Source organism: Lissotriton helveticus, chromosome 8 (genome assembly GCF_964261635.1).
Source record: "Lissotriton helveticus chromosome 8, aLisHel1.1, whole genome shotgun sequence".
NCBI classification, from domain to species: domain Eukaryota; kingdom Metazoa; phylum Chordata; class Amphibia; order Caudata; family Salamandridae; genus Lissotriton; species Lissotriton helveticus.
The window spans coordinates 409434298-409453777 of record NC_136069.1 but is presented as its reverse complement, the minus strand read 5'-3'; the positions used below and the strand labels follow the sequence as shown (position 1 = coordinate 409453777).

Sequence of the window (19480 nt, the reverse complement as noted above, 5' to 3'; positions counted from 1 at the left end):
AATCTGTTTTTATTTTCTATAAAAAGAACAGAATGAGGGTCCAGGTATACACAGCGTCAGGTCCACAACCCAATACAGGGCCAGCTGCGTGGTTTAAAAGGGTCTCCAAAAGTTTTGAATATTAAAAGTTAAGTATTTTAAACACAGCATGTCGCCTACAACCCGTGTTGGGCCGGCCGCGTGATGTACTACACATACCAGTATTTACTATTGTGGGAGTTCTCAAGACCCTGTATAAACAAACTAGTGACGTGGCAGAGAGCAAAACTGAGAATGTGGGCGTAAGGCCCATAGAAAGTGAGTAGTGGTGAGCAGACAGAAAAGTGTCAAAAAAGAAAGAAGAAACAGTAGAAATAAGAGGGACAGCACGAAAGGGGTCATGCGGGCGGATGGGGGTAGGGGTTCAGTGGGACCATTGTTACATATTGCTTAGACCAAGAGTCTGAATACCTGTCAGGGGAGATTATGCACAGGGTTGGTTTGGGTGTGGGAGTAATCTTTTGGGGTCAGTGGGGAGTATAGCGTCCTCAAAGAGTCGTAAGGCCCTGAGTTTTGAAGGTAGGTAGCGTGCATGCTCTATTTTACAAAGATATTTAACTAAGGGTTGCCAGATGGCAGTGAAGCTGATGTCGCGTGATTGCAGTTGTGCTGTTAAGAGTTCCATAGTTACTACGTGACATAAACGCACAAACTAAGGCGGCAATTGGAGGGTCTCTACTTTCTTCCAATATAACGCTATAAGTTGTTTAGCAGCTCCAAGCATGTGAAGAGCTATAACCCAATCGCTGCGGGTAAGTGCTTTTAAGTCAGGCTTGAGGCCTAAAAGGACCGTGGCTGTGGACTCAGTCAGAGGGAAGCCTAATACCTCCTTAATGTGACTAAGGACTCCCTTCCAGAGTAGGGTAAGGAGTGGACAAGCCCACCAAATATGAATGAAATCTCCAGATGCATTCGAACACCTCCAGCACAATGAGGACGTGGCAGGGAACATTTTGTGCAGCAGAGTGGGCGTATAATAGCATTGCGCCATGATCTTGAACGCAGTTTCTCGCTGGGAAATACTACAGTAGACCGTTGGAATGTCGCGCCATATGCGACTCCACTGTGCGGGTGTAATTTCAGTGGGGGACGTCAGTTGCCATTGGCACCGATACGGATGTGTAATTATTAACGGGATGCTGCAGGATCTGGTATGTCCGAGAGATAAGGCCCTTTGATTTGTCAAAGGAATTAACCAATCACTCAAAGGGAGTGAATGGATGAGTGGCTGCCTGTTGCATCACCGGCAAGGACACCCAACGTCACAGCTGCGCGTACTGGATTCCCGCTCCCACTGGAAGGTGAAATTCCTCTCTGCATTGAGCAAACGTCTTAAGCATCCCCCCTTCGTACAGATCACTGATCACTCTGCATCCCCCTTGCAAACATTTTGCGAATGCCTGCTCGCTTTTTTAATTGTCTACTAGCACAGTGCTTGCTTTGTTTTATTGTCTACTGCTTTTTTTCCTATTTGTTTACTTTTTTTAAACGTTGGCGGCACACGTGCTTTACCTTTAGCCATGTTAAGCTAAAGCGCGGGTGCCGCGATTGTTGAAAAAGCATAGAAATAGATTTTTTTCTATTTCTTCACTTTTGCAACAATCGCAGCACCCTCAAATACTTTTACATGGTTAAAGGTAAATCACGGGTGCCATGATTGTTGAAAAAGTAAAGAAATAGATTTTTTAATTTTTTTTTACTTTTGCAGCAATCGCAGCACCCACGCTTTACTTTTACATGGTTAAAGGAAAAGTGCGGGTGCTGCGATTGTAGCAAAAGTAAACAAATAGAAAAAAAGAGTGGGCCGACATTTTTTTCGATTTGTGAACTCTTATTTACACTGCCATACTTGCACAAACTTGCAATTGCGACACCTTTAGCATTGTAAATGCTTGTTTTTCTGGGTTTCAGGACTTGGAAAATAAATTGGGCAGAAGGAGGCGTACGGACCTGACCATTGGCACAATTTGTCCCCTAAATGCTCTCTGGTAATTACGTTTGGAATCACACCAGTATTGTCGCTCTAGAGAAAGTATTTTTTTAAACATATTTTTTTGTTACCGACTTAACTTTGACAGCTGCAGTCCTAAAGTAAACCTTGCATTAAACGTGTCTGGCTTGCCTGCTCTCAGTTGTAAGATGGATTGTAGGGCTAAAGGTTACTAAAAGTACAAAGAGTATTAATTCAGTACTTAAAGTGCTGGTGCGTTTCCGTGTGTGGTGTGCACACACGTGGGGCCTCAATCGACAAAGAGCAGCAGTACATCGGCACCTGTAGACGTAGCGCTTCGAAATTAAGACATTTCTATGAATCGTCGGGCTCTGGCATTTCCACGAAGATGCTTAACTTCTCATTTGGCTTGGGGGATCAGACAGAGTTTGGGAAGGTGGTAGTCAAGTTTGCTCAAGGTTGAGGTGCGATTACATTTTAAGAGCGCAGAGACATCACCGACGAGTAACCACTTGCGAAACGGCCGTTTTACTATTTCTCGCCCAAATACATGTTTACACTGGTTCCACTTGGCTGCACAGCACTGGTTATCGAGCCTTGGCTTGCAGCAGTACACAAGTACCAGTGTGTTTACTCTTCTGGACGATTTACCATTGCGTTTACATGACAACCAAGAGGCAGAAGCATAACTGGACATTCTGGTGGTTTCGTCTGGTCACAATGGGGAGCACTCATTCGAGTTGCCTAAGCGCATGCTTTGCCCGTATAGCATTCTACTTCATGGCCAATTTGGGACATGGTGCCACCACTGCCACACCAACCCTCTACGCACCTTCTGCAGTTCAAACGTTCCTCTTTGTCCCAACATCTGTTCAATCTCTATCTGCTCCTCCTGATCAAAGCTTTAAAACAGAGGAAAGTAACAACATTTAACTATGCAGATGATCTGTAGCTTTCCGTCACCATAGATAATTCAATCGAATCTGTTACCAACTTTCAGGATACTATGGTGTTCATCCGCCATTGGATGGATTATAACCATCTGAAGCTGAACCCCGGAAAGACGGAGGTACTGCTGATAGGCAATAGTCGTATCTCCTGGGGCCCTCACTACTGGCCGGCAGAATTAGGGCCCTTCCCCAAACCCTCCTCCTCCGTAAAAAGTCTGGGGGTGACTATGGATAGAGATCTGTCTCTAAACACCCAAGTGGGCACAGTAGTTTCTAAATGTTTCTTTCAATTGCGAAAGATACAGAAGATACATCATTTGCTCACCCAGGCAGCACTGATACAAGTTGTGATTGGCCTAGTTCTGTCCCACCTAGATTATGCAAATTCAATCTATCTAGGCCTTCCCTCTTATCAGATCAAGAGGCTCCAGCTTGTACAGAACCAGGCGGCACAACTGATTTACCAGCAGCCCAAGTGGCAATCGGTCAGACCCCTGATAAAAAAGCTACACTGGCTCCCACTGCTCCAACGGGCCACCTTCAAAACTGCTTGTCTCACATTTAAGTCCCTAAATTGTTATAGTCCAATTTTCATCAATAACTTGATCTTGAGATATATTCCGACCCATGATCTCCGTTCCAAACACCAAAATCTGTTGGTGAGCGCAAAGTTCAAGCGGAAGCGGCATGGCGGGTGTCGCTTCGGGCATCTGGCGCCCCAACTCTGGAACTCACTCCCATGGGAGATCCGTTCCTGTCCCGATCTGCTTCAATTCAGAAAGCAGCTCAAGACATGGCTGTTCATACAGGCACATGAGTAAACCAGCCCCTACTGCAGTCAACTCAGAACAGCTCAGAACAGCGCCATGAAACCTTGGTCGAAGTGCGCTTTACAAATAGGTTATAACATAACATAACATAAACACGTTCGCTATGTAGTTAAGAGCAGCAAAATCAGCCATTATATATTTTTCATCTGTAGCTCAGCCCCACTTTTCTGGCAGTTTAGCCCAGGAAATGTCAGTGGCATGCTGAAATACATATTCTGTACGTGTCATATCACTGCCTCAGAGGCGAGAGGGCGGTGAATTTGTTCCCTTTTCAGAGTCTCCACGTCTTTATCTATTTTTAAACCATCCTCTGGTGGGCAAGGAAAGCGTCCACCATGTTGGATATGGGACTGATAAGGACGTCAGACCATTCAGTCCTGTGTGCAATGTTCGGTGACTTGAACTCAATAGAAAAACCACAATTCCATATAATTTCATTCTTTACCTCCCAGCAAATATCAAACATCGTACAAGGAAGACAAGCTATGGCACCTATGGCCCATGGCCTTTTGTGAAAATATTTGGCTTTGCAACCCTTTTACTCTATGTACAGTAGAAGGACCATACATACATAGTGATTATGTCCAGAGTGATTTTGTTGGCCATTGAGAAGCTTGGAACTGAGTGGTTATCACATTGCCCTATCCCAGTTTGCAAATGTAGGAAAGACACCTGTCTATATCGGGGAATCATATTCAAGATACTGAATTAGTTCAGGTTTCATGCTCACCTGATCCTCAACCCCCCTCTCCCCCACCACCACCACTTCCCCGCACCCACCTTTCCCATTTCATATCTCCTCCTCAACACCTGCTCCCTCACCAAACATGCCCCTGGTATCTGGAACCTGCTGCATTTGCAATGTCAATAGCTGAAACTCGCGTAAATGTGAGACCTATTGCATTGCAAATGCTTGTTGAAAATGTAACTAGATAATGTTTGAACACCACAGGCCTGGATTTTTTTCCAATATCCTGACTTAATTTGATGTCATATCCTTGTGATTCAGGAGTGGACATGGTTTGGAAGAGGTTATGTCATAACATCCTGGGGTCGCTATTCTACTTGTCTAAGTGAAATAAATTATTGTGCCTCTGAATTAACCCTGGGCAAAGCACTACGCTACGCTCGCGTAATTTGCGAAGTTTCCGCTACTTCGCACTATGCGAACTGCACGTAGCACAGTGCAAATACGCGTAGCATAGCGTAGTGCAGCGGTCATTTTTTGCTTGCTCGCGGTTCTCAACGTCAAGTTGGCGACCATGAATGTATCTCCAAAACAATAGAGGAAGTGTAGAGGTATTGACAGAATCACCCTCCAAAAAGATATGCATAAAGATTCTATCAATGTGTGATGGTGATAATTTTATTTTTTGGTTTTTATATATACAGGTGGTGTAGATACTAAGCTCTCTCTTAGAGTGATTAAGATGAGAGCACAGTGTGCTTGTTAAAATACCCCTCACACACTAAAAAATCCTTTAGTGTCATGCTTCATCATGGGGGTCTTCCCGTCCCTCTACGGGGCGGGGCGTGCTACGACCTACGAACTACGCGGGAGCTATACGTAGAAGCACTGCAAAAAAATGCAGTGGTGTGGCAAGGAGTCCATGGGCCTTAATGGAAGCTAGAAAAATTGCATTCCCATTACCTGGTTTGAAAGTTTTTAAAAAAAATCACACGTGTAGCCCATGCAGGTATACCTACTGCACCTGATGAACTATTAAGAGCTAAACCCCTGCACAGGTGTTAAAAAACAAACAAGACCCTACACCTTACCCCTCCCGTCACTCTATCAGGCTGTCTCTCTGTAGTGCCAAAGGAACTCACATATATTGGGACTACGTGATAACCTTTGACTACCATTGTTTTAATTAACTTTAGGTATTTTCTTGAAAGTACGACATAATTTTTCCTGCATGTGCCTTTTTTCCTTGAAAGTTTTTTTCATGTCTCCTTGTAGTTTCAGAGGGGGAGTGTTCGCTTCTTACACCATTGCCAGGAACAGAACATGTGGGATGTGCATTTGAAAGCATGAGAGAGAGAGAGATGTGTGAAATGTACTTCTTGGTTTCAGAGTGTAGTCTTATATACAGTGGTGCTCAAAGGTGCATTGTGTTACACATTGGGAAGTTTTATGAAGTTCTTCTTATTATTATTAATAATAATAATAATAATAATAATAATAATACAGCATTTTGTAGAGCGCGAACAGCTACCTCACTAGGAGGTGTCCCGGCGCTAGAAGAAACACATTGACCTAGAGAAAGGGAAGTGAGAGAGTTAGCGAGGTTGGGTGAAGAGCCAAGTCGTTAATAGCTTCTTGAAGCAAGGTTCGGAGGGGGCTTGTTGGATTGCTGGTGGTAGAGCGTTCCATAGTGAGGTCACATTAGCCGAAAAAGTTTGACCTCCTAGTCGAGCCCTTTTAGTTCGTGGGACAGCCAGTTGAATACGGCAGTTGGAGCGCAGCGCGCAGGCTTGGGAGTATCTTGGGAGCCGGCTTTTCAAGTACTCTGGGCAGGAGCCATGAAGAGATATGAAGGCCAGCGTGAGTGCCTTAAATTTGATTCTGCTGGCAACTGGGAGCTAGTGCAGTGATCGTAAATGCGGAGAGACTGACTGCTTAAAAGGGATTCGCAGCAGCAGTCTCGAAGCCGCATTTTGGACTCCCTGAAGTTTTTGTGTCAGGTATTTTGGTTGGCCTAGGTAGAGTCCATTGGCGTAATCCAGTCTGGATTACAGTTTTTCGACAACTCTCCGGGAGGAGTCTCAGGATCTTGCGGAGGTTCCTCAGTTTATTCAAGCAACAGCCGGCAACCTGTTGGATGTGCGAGGTAAAGGACAAGTTATCGTCCCACCTCACTCCCAGATTTTTTGCCGTACTGGTGGGTGAAGGGGGTTGGCCCATCTCAGTAGGCCACCACAGTTCTGAGGGAGGAGTGGGGCCTTTGCCAAAGAAGATTACTTCAGTCTTGTTGGCATTTAATTTTAATTTGTTCGTGTTCATCCAACAGGCTATATCTTGGAGACAGCTTTTGAAATTAGAGAAGGACTCCTGCGACACCTCCGCATACGGGAATACCAACTGGGTGTCATCGGCATATGAAATTGCCTTGACACCCCAGTTGGCAATCAACGTGAAGAGAGGGGCAAGGTAGACGTTGAACAAAAGGGGGCTGAGTGCCGACCCTTGCGGGACTCCACAGCTGATGACTTTAGGCGCTGAGGAGGCCGTCTCTAGTGCCACCTTCTGTGTTCTCTGGGACAGATAGGAATGTATCCATCCCAGTGCTTTGTCACGGATACCTATCTCGGCCAGCCGTCTCAGTAGTCTGGCGTGGTCCACCGTGTCAAAGGCGGCCGACAGATCCAGGAGTACCAGCATAGCTGAGTTACCTGCATCCATCGACCACCTTACTGACTCGGCTACCTCAATAAGCGCTGTCTCCGTACTAAAGCCGGGACGGAAGCCTGATTGTGTCTCATGAAGTATCTTGTTTACTTCTATAAATTTGCTCAGCTGGCGCTGTATTACTTTCTCCAACATTTTTCCAGGGGCAGCTAGCAACGAGATCGGGCGAAGATTACTAAGGTCATCTGGATCCCTACTAGGTTTTTTTTTCAGCGGGAGGAGCGTAGCGTGTTTCGAGACGCTCGGGAATACACCCGAGTCGGTAGATGAGTTCCAAATTTGTTGTATTATGGGGGCAACAAACTCAGCTATGGGGCCCCATAGTTCGGCTGGACAAGGGTCATCCGGAGAGCCGGATTTGCATCGGGTAAGTTCTTGTCTCACCTCACTAAGGGATATATTTGTGAATTGGGTGAGAGTTTCGTCCAGCTCGTTTCTAATTACCAGATCCGATTTCACCGTTTTGGTTTCTGGCCTAAAGGATTCGTACACTTTTTTGATTTTTTGGTCGAAGAACTCAGAGATGTTTTCGCATAGAGTAGATGACGGAGGGACCTCCCTTTCGATGCACTTGGGTTTAAAAAAAGACTGTACCACCCTAAAGACCTGTTTGCTTGACTGCTCTGCTTGCTGAATAGATTGAGCGTAAAATTGTTTTTTTGATAGTCTGATAGCTTTCCGAAGTTTTTTGGATGCTTCCTTATATAGGATTTTTTCTTCCATCCCGTAGTTTGCTCTCCAAAGTCTTTCCAGCTTTTTACATGCTGCTTTCTCTTTCCTCAGGTCTTGCGAGAACTAGGGGGCTGAGGGGGAGTCTCTCTTTGATAGCGCTCGTGAGGCCGCTGCAATTGAAGAAACCATCTTCCCGACCCACTCATTAAGAAGCTGTGCGTCTATATTCGCATTGGCAGTGAGAGACGGGGTGTTCTGTGCCAGGACATTGCCCATAGTGTCAGGAATCAATTTTTTCCTTTGTCTCTTCAAGAAATAACATTTACTTGAAGCCGGAATGTTACATGCCAAGTTCAGTTTAAATGGGACCAGTGCGTGGACTGACCAAGTCAATGGTAGAGGCGCCTCTGGTTGCACCTCCTTAATATTCGAAAAAATAAGATCAAGCGTGTGGCCTGCTGTATGCGTAGGGCCCCCGTTAATCAGCCTAAGATTGGCTGTATTTAATGTAGATCTAAGCAGCTCTGCTACTGCACAATCTGTTTTGTCCATATGGATATTAAAATCTCCTACCACAATAAATTGAGGGTGGAGGAGGGAGCTCTGAACAATCGTGTCTAACAGAGCAAGGAGATTGGGGTCTTGGCCGCCAGGGGGGCGGTAAATCACTAATCCTGCTAACGATAGCTGAGGGCTTACCTGAAAACAGAAGTGAAGACCCTCAATTCCCTGAGTTAAGGTAGGGGCGGAGGATGTAAGTGTTAGTTGCTCTTTAAAAATAAGAGCGACACCTCCACCTCTTTTTGCGCCTGGGCGGTTGGCGAGACATATTTTAAAACCCGGAGGGACTGCTAGCGCAATAGCAGTCATGTTATCCTCCTTAATCCAAGTTTCTGTTAAAAACAGAACGTCCCACTCCTGCTCTTCTAGTAATAGCCAGACATCATCAGAATGTTTGACTAGGGATCTGCAATTCAGTAGGCCTGCTCTGAGTCCCTTCTGATTTAAAAGTTTGTGTTTGGGGAGCCTCACCATGTCTCTTGGACCAAGAGATAGTCCGCATGTCCCACAAGTCAGGGGGGGCGCGGTGGTCTGAAGGTCAATTTTGTGAGGGCAACGCTCAGATGGAGGATTGAGTGCCCTTAAGTCCTCACCTGACCACACTATCCTTTTATCTTGTACTCCATTCCAGGCAGCATGTCTGGCCCCGGCCGCGGTCTGGTTGCGGACGGGCGCAGACGGGCTTGCCTTTGGCGCGCCTTTGGCGCGCAACCGGCGCTCCCGCTGCGCTCGTCCGCTGCGCTTCTGGTGGAAGCACATACTAAATAGGAAATGGAGAAGAGGGGGCGTGGCCTGACAGGTGGTGGGCGTGGCCTGCGTGTCCCAGGTGGGGGCGTTACCACCAGAAAGTGTCCAGCAGCAGCGTTCCTGCAGCTGCGCGGGAGAGCCCAGGGGGGGAGAGGTAGATTTGTCTCAAGTCACAAAGATACACTCTAATACATAAAACTGTCTTAAAATCACAGCAAATTATTGGCCTTGACATGCCCTCATGCCATCTTGAGTTCTGACTCTGTCTAGCTCGAGCTTTGCACACACAGGCAGGCCCCTAGATCACTCAAGTTGTTTAGGCTATTCAACGTTCCAGGTTGTTTTCTGTACTTTTAGAGACTTTCATAAGCTTCACTGAGATAATGTGTGGGATGCGTGCTTAGTACCATTCAGAGGAGAGATTGTTGTTGCCAGTGAAATGTGTGGAATATACTGCTCTATCTCAGAGTCAAAATACAGGGGCATGGCCAGCTTCTGTCTTGATCTTGAAACAGACCAGTACAGTCAGCTCGGTTTTTCGTAACAGAAGAAAAGGGGCGAGGCGTCGAGAAGGTTGAGAAAAAGGTATTAAAGGCTGGAAATCTTGGCGCCCAGACAGGAGCTTACTGTGGAACAGACATGTTGCCGTAGGGAACTTTTCAGGGTCCGATCGAAGCTTCTGCCTGGCTGTCAAGGGTTCCTCCAGACGAGTTGGCAAGTATGCAGAGAAAGAAAAATCAGTGAGGTGTTTTCTTTTGATTATTGACATTGTGATGTGTGAGTGTGTCTGTGTGTACATTCAGTTTTCCAGTGATTATAATCACCTGATGTGTTATACTTGATTATTAGCATTGTGACGAGTGAATGTGTCTCTGTGCACATTCAAGTCTCCAGTAGTTATAAATATCTGATGTATTTAGTGTATATATCTTTCTGCTGTCTTGCAATGGACGTCCAGTATTATTATCTGCTTGTATTTTATTCCATGTATTTTATTCAATGCATTTAACAGTTGCATTTGCCTACTTATAAGTGTGTTATTATTGCTTGCACATATATATATATGTCGCTATATAAATTTGAATGTTGTTCACTTGACATCTGGGATACTCTTTCTCTTAAAGCCTACATATCACCGGCCAGCGATGCAAATAATAGATGCTAAAAAAAACACACTACACCTCCCCTGGGCCATCGGTCTGAGGCCACAGCAAGCTTTCCTTCTACCTTTCTGAAAGAAAGCAACACTATCAGTTAGCACCACTGTTCAGCAGACTCCTGGACACAGAGCCGATCTGTCAAAACAGGTATAAAACATGTGCTTTCCACTTCGTCAATGTTAACATTAAAAATAGTGGAAGAAACCACTTGAATGTTATTTGAGCTGTATAATCCACCCTTAAGTTACTATGAAAGTGAGGTGAGGCAGAATTGCAATATTAAAAAGCATTCAGAGGGTTTTAAAGTATTTTACTCAAGAACCAGCTTTCTTGTGCTCAACACTTAAAAAAAAATCCCAAACCCTGTCTGACTTATCAGCAGCCCATCACTCCATCAGTCCATCGCCTCTCCCTTCCTCCATTCATCCATCCCGATTTAAAACCTCGGTTTGCAAACAAACACAGTGTGGAAGTGTTCATTGCTCCAGCTGTTTGTATTCACTATCACAATGGTGCACAACCCGTCCAGTAGCCCCTCCCCAGACCTTACAGCCCAGTAGATGAGGAACTTCGCTCCCACTAGGGATACGTCCACAGACTCCCAGGAGGTGCAACCCACACTATGAAGACCACTGATCTAGCATCAGGTACATTGATGCATTTACTAACCAGTATAAACTGTTAAGGGTCAGACCTCTATGATCCCTAAGAACCACAAGAAAGATGAATGGGTTCAGGACATGAGAAAAAAGTGCTTCTCTGATGCTCCACCCTCCCGGCCCTTTTAGTTGTAAGATGCCTACTCATTTGCCTTTAACTGCATAGCCAGTCAAACTATAGGAGTGTGCTTTGATTTGGAAGAACCTGTGTTTCGAACAAACAGTAAAGTTTTTTTCCACTCATCTGTGTGGCTACCCAGGCAGATGTGGAGTTGAATGGCATTAGTATTCACTGGAAATTGAAGGTGATGTAGAGAAATATCCTCGAACAGTGACCTCATGTAAATGTTGAAGAATAGCGGAGATAGCAATGATCCCTTTGGGACACCAAAAGTGTTGAGTTTGACAGATGAAAAGGGTCAGCCCATTCTGACCTGCTGACTATGATTTAAAAAGATAGATTGGCACTATTGAAGAGATTTATCAGTGCCTGCAACTGCCCTTAGCAGCCTTTCTAAAAGAATGTCCACTGCACCAGAGGCCACAGCTAAATCGAGTAAGATTAGTATTTTCAGATGACTAGCATAGAGCTCAATCCACTTTTGCTTTCTTCTCCTTTCCTCAGTCTAAAACATAGTTAACTATATTTCCTTCCATTATACAGATAACTCAACACACTTTTGAAACAGGGTGTGATATTATTCCTCCATAATTTTCTCCTGTCAATTCAGTGAACAATTTGGACGGACTCTCACTTGTTTTTGAGAATCTGAACATTTTTTAATTATATTCGCTGTGCAACTGAAGGCAGGTGATATTCATGGGAAACATCCTATAGCAGGCAGTCTTTTTCATGCACGGTAAGTATAGGTATGGTAAGTGTGTGGGTGTGTGTGTGAGTATATATGTGTGTTTTTTTATGGAAAAAACAAAACAATTGCTTTACATTAACAAAACAAAAAAACAGAGGAATTCACTGAAAAAAGAAAGAGGTTAAAGTGACATTATAGTTAGTAGCAAGTGTCAGTTAAAATGTAACATTTTAAAGCAAAATATATATATTTGAAATTCACCAGTTATACTTAACTGAAGTAATTAAAGCTCGCTAAATGTTAATGACTAATACAAGCACTTTCTACAGTCAATGTTTAACAAAAGTTAAAAGATAGACATAGGGCCTGAATATGAGTAACTTTTTATAGTCTGACCTGTGTGTATACCCCTGTGTATGTGATGGAGTGAGATTCAGAAATGTATTCATTTCAGCTAGTGAAGTCACACTTCCATAACTAAATTAATTATGTTAACGATTTGTGCTATGTGTGTATTAATTCAACTTAGTTTTAAAAGTTGCATAAACGAGAAAACACGAGGGTTACTAACATGTGTGCTCATAAACGTGCATTATGTTGCATCTTTCTGTATGTGGAAAATAATGAATTAATTTGTCTATTGTTGTGTCATAATTACTTGCAGCTGTTTTAAATAAATGGCATGTGCTTATTTTGCTTTCCTGTCTATGTGGTGTCACTTTACTCTTTACAGGTGCATAAAGAATCCCGCTGGATTAAACGAAGAATGGTAGATATAAATGCAGCTTTATTTGTGTGCTTCAGCTAGGTAATTTAGACTAATGGGTTAATCATTAGCAATGGAGGGTGGCAACAGAACAAACTGTATTTCTCGCATTAATTATTCTTTTGTGTTTGTTTATATAATAGTTTTCGTAAAAAGTGGTTCTGGGCCCAGTGCATTCGTGTTTGCTAAAATTCTGCTCGGAGCAAGAAAGAGTCCATGATGAAAGAATTCCTTCTGCTGAAACATTTTGTCGTGATGAGCTGACTATCCTTTAGTCGAGCAAGGCCAAGGCCAGGAACCGGCAGAAGAGCGTGTGACAAGTTTCATATCCGAGGAAGCTATGATCCTCTTTCGGTTAATGTTGCAAACTGGAGGAAGCCTCATTGTTCGAAAACCAGAGACAATGGACTCTAAGAAAGTGACGGAACTGATGTTCTAAAAAATGTGGTGACGGTAGCCTGTCACTTGATAGGCCAATGGGACTCCGATTCAGCAGAAAAAAAATATAAAATGTAGTTAGGGACTTAGGATTTGATTATGCTAAACTGTTATTTCCTATTTTGAATAATATTTCTGATTTTCATAAAACTGTCAATACCATTTGCAATGAATCTAATAAAATGCTTTAATAAAGATTTCTAACGCATTTTCTAAATAAATAGCTAATAAAAATCTTACTTTGGAAAACAAGCTGGTCTTGTTATTTCATGAGTTTAGGTTACCATTAGCAAGATCTTATCGCCATAGTGGCTTAATTAATTTGTGTGGTTTTGTAAAGTGTGATGAATTCATTTACCGCGGTTGTATATAAATGTATATAATTTGTGAATAGGTTAATTAGGTCACATGATTCAGTTGGTCAAAATAGGTCATGTTAGTTTATGGGCCTTGTGATTGATTTATGATTAATGGTGTATATCGTGAAGTTGGGTAGCATTGCTTATGACATATTTCCTATAGGCCGCTGGATCAATTTCCTGGTAGCAGACTTGATGGTTGCTATGGTAACCAACATGCTACATGGTAGTTGCATAGGATCGATGTTTAACATATGTTGAGTTCGTTCACTTTTGTCACGTGTAGTCGAAAGGTTTTTTCCTGTAGTGTGAAAAATCCTGGTCGTACCGGTACAGAGTGGTGTGACAAGAGTGAAGTCACACAATGCATTTGATCTGTTTCAGAATAGTGGTATTTGGATATATCACAAGTGTTGTGGTCGTACAACACGTGCTAGGGATATAGGTGTGTTAGATAGAATGTATGCATAGTGAGGATTGTCTATGAAATCGTAGCTTTGAGTATAGGGACAATGAGCCCGTTCTAAAACTCACTGTGAAAAGAGTAATAGAATATATTCGAGCTTGAGTGAAGGGTAAAGTAACGTCGTTTATTTTACTAGCGATTCAGGTTATCTATGCTGGTTAGAGTCCTGTCAGGATTTCATGTATGTATGGTTAGGGATACTTTCTGTTAGATAGTGCGTAAATGATTCTGTAATTTCGTTCGAGTTAAACTTTGAATTGTTACTTTATGTGCATTCAGAGGGAAACGTGTTCGCTATTACTTGTATGAAGGGTAGAGTAGAAATGTACTTTATCGGTGAATGTATATTCTGTGAGAATAGCGTCGTCTATTCCACGCAAAGAATTTCTTGCATGTCTGTAAAAACTGTCACTTTGTTTTAGAGAAACAGACAAATGGTTTGTTCTTTTTGTTGTTATTAAATCGAATTTTATTAAAAAAGCGTTCTTAAAATGGCGCTGTGAAAAGTTTTTGTGAAGGAGGGGTAAGCGCTGAGAGTGAGACGCGAGAAACCGCAGCGGCTGTGTACGTCACACGGTCCGCGCAGTGATTGGGTACTATACGTCACAGCTAGTACTCTGATTGGCTCTCGTGACTTTGTAGAGCTAGACACTGATTGGCTCTTGTGGGAAGCTCTGTTTTTACTGGTCGAGCAGGGTGGTGATGTAGCTCGAACCTGATTGGCTTGTTGGTGTGTTTCGCGCATGGATTGGCTGGTGTTGCGGAACAACCAGGAAATATTTACGATCATTTCTGACTAAGCGGATTTGATTTAAAAATTAGTTATTATTATAAACATGTTGGGAAAAAGACTACAATGCTTCAATAATTTTAAATTTTTATTTCACCCGACAAGAAAATACAAACGCGAGGTGGTAAATTACTTCATAAGTACAAGACACCTGCAGCGTATATGGAAGGCGAATATGGTTATCATACTGTTCTGTGGTTTGATGTTTGGAAAAATTATACAAAGGATGACGGCGTATTGGTTTGGCCGGATGATGGTTCATTTTATGTAAAAGTTTTAAGAAATTTGAGAGAAAAGATGTCAGCTCTTGTACCAAAGCCTAGACCAACACAATTTGAAGCTTTAGTTGAATGGGAGGATGAGATATTTCAACTTCAGAAAGAAGCGAGTGGGATAAAAAGACCTCCAAAAATACCGAGTTACAGACGAGAAACGCATCAAGATAGAATGCGTATGTGGAGACAGGCAGATATGTGTGATGGTCTCTATTTAATAAGAGAAATGGTTTTAGGGTCTCCAGGTGAAAAAAGAACTGAAAAGAAAAATAATACAGTTGTAGAAAGTGAATCTGAAGACGCAGTCTTAGAAGAAATTTATACGACAAATAATAAGAATGCCCCATTGAGACCGCCTTGTTCATGGTCCACTCCGATGGTTTCTATAGGAACCACACCAAGTGCACCTTTATTAAATCAATCACCCAAATTGTACCCAGATAATTCTGAATCTTTTGAAACTCCAGAAAGATACGAGGCAAGAACAAATTCTAGTGCTTTTAATGAAAACAGAAATTTTTCTGAATTTCCAACGGAATGGGAAGCCCCTAGAAATTTAACGAGAGCTGCCAGAAATGAGGAAGTTGCAAATACTTCAGAATATTTACAATCAAAAGAGGAATTAATTCGGCAGTTAACAAAAGGGATGGAAGCTGTGACAGTTTGGTGGAGTAGTGTGGCTCACTGGTTAGAGGCGGCAGGCCTGAGAGCAGAAGTCAGCCCGGGACCAGGGTTCAATTCCCGACGCGGCAGGGTTGTGGACCTTGGTCAGCGGACTCGATAATTCTCGCTTCGGTGCTTACTCTAATCAGGGGTTCCACTCGGCAACTCTGGGCATTATCTTGCCTAATCTCCACAACGGCCCCACCAATTCCGGGGATGCCTGGCTCCACCTTGGGGACTCCCAGCAAGGGACCATCCCACAGGGAAAGCCAGGACGGGTTCCCCAGAGTTATACAGCGCCGGGACGCCCCGTTGCTGGGGCAGCTGTGCGCTTTACAAGTATACTATATTTACATTTACATTTTCCAGTAACTATTGGTCCTGTTCAGCCTGTTTTTGATCAAAAGGAAATGAAACAGCCAGGTTTGACAATTCCATTAAATGCAGAAATTCAAAAAGTAGCTGAAAAATCTTATTCAGATTAAACTGAAATACATCGTGAGAAAACAAAAATGCCTGACCTGACTTTTAATCAAGGTTCTTTTAACCAGTCACCAATGGGTGCAGAGTCAGATGCTGAGACTCCTGAGAAAACAGAGTCAAGTTCAAAACTTGATGTCGCAAAATTAAAGGCAGACTTGGAAGAGTTAATAATTGGCACAATTGGTCCTGACAGTTTGAAGTATTATCGAGATGATGAACTCCTGTTCATTAGTAAAAGTATTCAATGGAAAACAAAAAATAAATATGATCAATTGGAAGAACTGGCAGCAGAGTTAGAAATCGATTTGAGTAGACAGAAAAATCTGGGAAAGCATTACAGATTAGACTTTACTGAGAAGGACATTGGAAATTTTAACACAATGGGAAGAATTATGCACATAAAGGAATTGATTGTCTACATCAAAAAATTGGGTGACTTGAGTAAATGGAGAGTGAAATGGACCAAAAAGAAGGATGATGAAAGGTTGGAAAAACTGTCTAAACAGTTTCCAATGAGAGAAATTACAGATGGAGGATATGTTCATGTCCCATGGTCGAGAGAGGATATTTTGCTTTTCACAAATGACTTTCCTCGGCTGAGAGAGAAGCCTGTGGAATGGTATCGTCAGGTGGACAGGTTTATTAAAGTTTCAAAAGTTCTGTGGATTGATCTGGATGGATTTTTTGACATAGTTGTCCCATCCGATCTTTGGACAGAATGCAAAATTGCTGTAGGTTGGCCCAAAGCAGAGCCAGATCGAATTAAAGAAACCGCACCGGAGGTCATGGATCTGTATGACAAAGTGATTTACTGGTTGAAAAAGAAAATTGCCCCAAAAGAAGTTGATTGGGTAAAAATAGACAGAACAAATCAGGAACCAAAAGAATCAGTTCATTCATTTTATGAAAGGTTATTACTGGTTTTTAAACAGTACAGTGGCTATGAAAAATGAGATGAAAAAGATATGAGCCATTTTATCTACAGATTTGTTTACGGTCTTAGACCAGAGATTGGAGAAATGATCAGGAATAATATTGTCGGATGGCAATCAAATTCAGTTGACGATATTTTGAGAAAGGCAAAATACTGCAGTGATGATCTGCAAGCAAAGCAGAAAAAATTAAAAGAGAAAGCAATGTGGGCACAGGCGAAGGCGGCTGAGCATCAGATTGCAAGCCTTGAGAATAAAAATGTAAATTTTGTTCAGAATCAGAACCAGATTCAGGGTCAGGGAAAATTCAAAAATAATTTCAACAAGCCAAAGTTTAACGCAAATATTGAAGAGCTAAAACAGAAATTACCTTGTTTTAATTGCGGTGAAATCGGTCATTGGAAAAACGAGTGTAAGAATCCACCCAGAAAATTTTAAAATACATCATTAAACCCACAGATGCAGAACGATGTTGATCTGCAGCAACAGCTACAGCGTCAACTGAATGACCTGTCTTCAGCGACAGCTACAACAACAGTTAGTACAACAACAGAATCAGATTCCACAGCCTCCTTTTCCTAGTTGTGGGGGAGGTCAAAAATATAATCCAGGTACTGGATTCAGCGGAGGTGAACAGGTAATAAGAGCTCAAAGACAAAATGTGCAAAATACATCAGGACAATTTTTGTTAACAGGAAATCAAGGAAGCGATTCTGATGACTGCTTCTGACGGTGCCTGAGAGAGGGGGGAGAGTGTGTAATTGGGGCCACTCTTGAGGTTGACCAGTCTGGTCCATTTGTAAATGGAAAAGTAAATGATGTAGAAATTACTTTTCTTGTGGACACTGGTGCTACCCGTTCTACTGTTAGACAGTAAACAGGAAATCAAGGAAGCGATTCTGATGACTGCTTCTGACGGTGCCCGAGAGAGGGGGAAGAGTGTGTAATTGGGGCCACTCTTGAGGTTGACCAGTCTGGTCCATTTGTAAATGGAAAAGTAAATGATGTAGAAATGACTTTTCTTGTGGACACTGGTGCTACCCGTTCTACTGTTAGATCAGTGGAAATTGAAAACCTGCCTCTCTCTGGGGATACCATCCAAGTAGTCGGAGTAAGTAATCAGCAAATTAAAACAGATCTAACTGATCCTGTGAATGTGGAGATTGGCAATTTTAAAGACAAACACAGGTTTGTAGTTTGCAACAGCAGTCCAGTGAATTTACTGGGGAGAGATATATTGTGCAAAATGAATTGCAGAATATATTGCTCACCTGATGGAATTGAGTTGCAAACGATGGAAGAAGATGGGTTGTACAGATTGACAATAATGATGGTTGAGGCAGAAGAAACAAGATTGTTTCCTGTATTTGATAAAGAAAATTTACCAGAAGAATTAAAAGAAACAGTCAAAAGTGAAATTTGGGATTTGACAGGAAATGAAATGGGTCTGATGAAACATGTCGATCCAATCAAAATTACAGTGAAGCAGGGAAGAGATTTTCCAAACATACCTCAGTACAAAATGAAAGCTGAAACAATTGAAGGTGTCATTCCTGTAATTGAGAAATTCATTAAGCAAGGTGTTTTGAAAGAAATTGTGAGCAGTCCTTGTAACTCACCGATTATGGGGATCAAAAAGCCAAACGGAACATATAGAATTGTTCAGGATTTGAGAAAGGTTAACCAGATTGTTGTTCCTTGTTGTCCAGTTGTTCCAAACCCGGCAGTCATTCTTTACCAGATTTCGCATGATGCTGAATGGTATACTGTCATTGATCTTTGCAATGCGTTCTTTACTGTTCCATTGCATCCAGAAAGCCAGGAAACCTTTGCTTTCAGATTCCAGAGTAGGACCCTCGCATGGTGCAGAATTCCTCAAGGGTATACAGAGAGTCCTTCTATCTTTAATGAGTTGTTAAAGAAATCTTTGGAAGATCTAAATCTACCTGGCAGATCGACATTAGTCCAGTACATTGACGATCTGTTGATAGCAGCTAAAACAAGAGACAACTGTGTGACAGATACGATAACTCTTTTGAATCATCTGGCAGATGAGGGACATAAAGTGTCTCTGCAAAATTGCAGTTTTGTAAACAAGAAGTAAAATACCTTGGCCATAGAATTGCAAAGGGAATGAGACAAGTGACAATTGAGAGAATCAAAATGATACAGGGAATGCATCCTCCAAAAACACAAAGACAGGTCAGAATGTTTTTGGGAATGGTTGGTTACTGTAGTCAATGGATTAGTGGATTTTCAGTAATTGCGAAACCACTACAGAGACTGACAAAATCAGACATAAAAGACCCGATTGTCCTTACTGAAACTGAGTTGGAAGCCTTTGAAAAGCTAAAAAGAAGCTTGTGTGAAGCTCCAGCTCTGGGCATGCCAGATTACGAAAAAAGGTTTTGAGCCGTATTGCAGTGAAAGGGAAGGATGTGCATTGTCTGTGTTAATTCAGAGACATGGTAACCTGAGAAAGCCTATTGCTTACTTCTCAGCAGTTCTTGATCCA

At 42.5% G+C, this 19480-nt stretch overlaps 1 protein-coding gene across 1 annotated transcript in view; it reads right to left on the bottom strand.

The window, feature by feature from the left end:
• COG6 (component of oligomeric golgi complex 6) overlaps positions 1–19480 on the bottom strand; it is a 464502-nt gene that overhangs the window by 71736 nt on the left and 373286 nt on the right. The gene's annotated exons all lie outside the window — the stretch shown is intronic.